We start from the raw sequence: 2,195 nt of genomic DNA on the forward strand, positions 1-2,195 counted from the left end.
GAGGCAGTTCTGGGTAAGGGACAACAGTCAGTAGATGTGGTGGGGGCCCCACTGGCCTTGTGGCCACTGTTGTTGTCTCTGCATTGGCTCATCAGTTTCCCTCAGCCTCAAGACTATTCCCTTTTTGATGTCCTTTACAAAGAACAATAGCAAGAGTCTTAGGCATCTATATGGCTTCAAGTAAGGCTAAGATCTCCCTCTTGTTCTTGATGTCCTTCCCAGCGGAAGTCAGAAGCCCTCTTTCCTTGTCGATGGCTCCCTGTACATGTGCAGTGGCAAAGGCGTATCGGCTGTCAGTGTATATTGTGACTGCCTTATCCTTTCCCCATCTTAGTGCTTCCGTGAGGGTGATGAGCTCAGCCTTTTGAGCAAAAGTCCCATGGGGAAGAGCCTGTGACCAGATAGTGCCAGTTAAAGTAACAACCACTACCCCAGCGTACCTCCTTCCTTCTTGCATGAAGCTGCTCCCGTCCATGAACAGAACTTCACTGGCTTCAGGCAGAGGAGAGTCCTTGAGGTCTGGCCGCAAGGAACACACAGCATCAATGAAATCTATGCAGTCATGAATGGGAGTCTGGGGGTCTGGATCTGGCAATAGATTGGCTGGGTTGATGACAGTAGCTTTGGATTTTAGCCATATGTTTGGGGTCATCCAGTGCCTCCCTGTTGTTGAACACCTTCTGGGCTATCTCAGCAAGTTGGGACAGGTTCATCCTTGCAAAACCTTCTAATTTTTTGCAATTTATGCCAGATATCAGAGGCTGCCTGAGTAGCAAAGGCTATATTAATTGCCCTCTTGTTCTCAGGGGCCTCAAGATCAATGGGGGTGTATACCCGGTATGCCTTGTTCAAGTAACGCTCCAGGGGATTCCTGAGGTCCCTGGATAACTTCAGTTACCTTAGAAAGGTTAGTTGGCGGACGAGCAGCCATCCTAATTCCCCCAATTAGAATCTGGTGGTACCCATTTAATGCCGTTCTCCCTGCCTGAGAACTGTGTCCCCAGTCTGGGTGGGTGGAGGGAAATTCCTCCTCAATCTGTTCCCCTGCTTCCTCAACTCTCCTCCCTCCCATAGTTATCTTTTGTGTTTCAGTCCGAATGAGTCCTTGTTCTTCCTCGGTGAAAGGGGTAATTAAAAGCTGTTGGCAATCGTCCCAGGTGAGGCAGTGAGTCTGAAAGACACTTTCTAAGAGTACTATTAATACCTGGGGTTTTTCAGAGAAAGGGGGATTCTGTGCCTTCCAGTTGTACAGGTCGCTAGTCAAGAAAGGCACGTAAACCATAAAGGGTCTGTCTGTGTGATGCCCCCGGGGTGGTGCTTCTCACAAGGGGAGGATGGCCGGGTTAGTGGTATTAGCTGGTGCCCCACCTGGAGCAGGAATAGGAGGCCCATAGGGGTTACCTGCCTGCCTCTGAGAAGGTGAGGCAGTGCTATTTGGCCTCTGTTGTCCTGGATTAAAGGGTGGAGGAAGGTCACTGTCCTCCAGTGGAGATTGGAGGACTGAGGGACTGCGCTGTCTTGGAGATTCAGTTGCTGCATGTTTCGGGGTGCCCACAACTAAGACTCACACCCCTAGAGAAAGGGCACACCGGCGGAGCCAAGTAAGGGGTTCTGAACAAGGTTTAACCATTGATCAATGCAGGGAAACTGATCTGGATGTCCCAGGTCTCTTGTGACAATCTTCCAAACATTCCTCAGTAAACCCCTGTCAAAAGAACCCTTCAGAGACCAGTTTCCATCAAAAGATAGCCACTCAACTTCACATAATGTTCTTAGTCTGCCTGGAGAAAACTTTATGCCATAGTCAGCTCTCTCTACAAACTCTTCTATGAAATGTTGCAGGAGACACCCCAAGGGTGTCTTCTGTGAACTTATGCCTCCCTCCATCGCTTGCGTGGAAAACACAAGATAGACACTCAGATGAGAACAATTACTGGAGTGTAGGTGGACCCGGAGAAGTCCGCCACCTATAACCTAGACAAGACCAAAGACAATAGAGAGAACCCGATACCAAGGCACAGGAGGCGGCGTCCCACAGCTTGGCCATGGTCCGGGAGATATGACTGCGGCCAGTCTCTCCACGGACCCCCGTGACCTGTCAACAGAAACAGGAACAGAAAGGTACCTTTTATCCAGACGTCGAGGCCTCAGAGATTCCCGTCGGGACCAGGAACAAAGAGGATGTCCTAAAGGTT

Source organism: Pteropus alecto, unplaced genomic scaffold, assembly GCF_000325575.1.
Source record: "Pteropus alecto unplaced genomic scaffold, ASM32557v1 scaffold335, whole genome shotgun sequence".
Taxonomy (NCBI): Eukaryota; Metazoa; Chordata; class Mammalia; order Chiroptera; family Pteropodidae; genus Pteropus; species Pteropus alecto.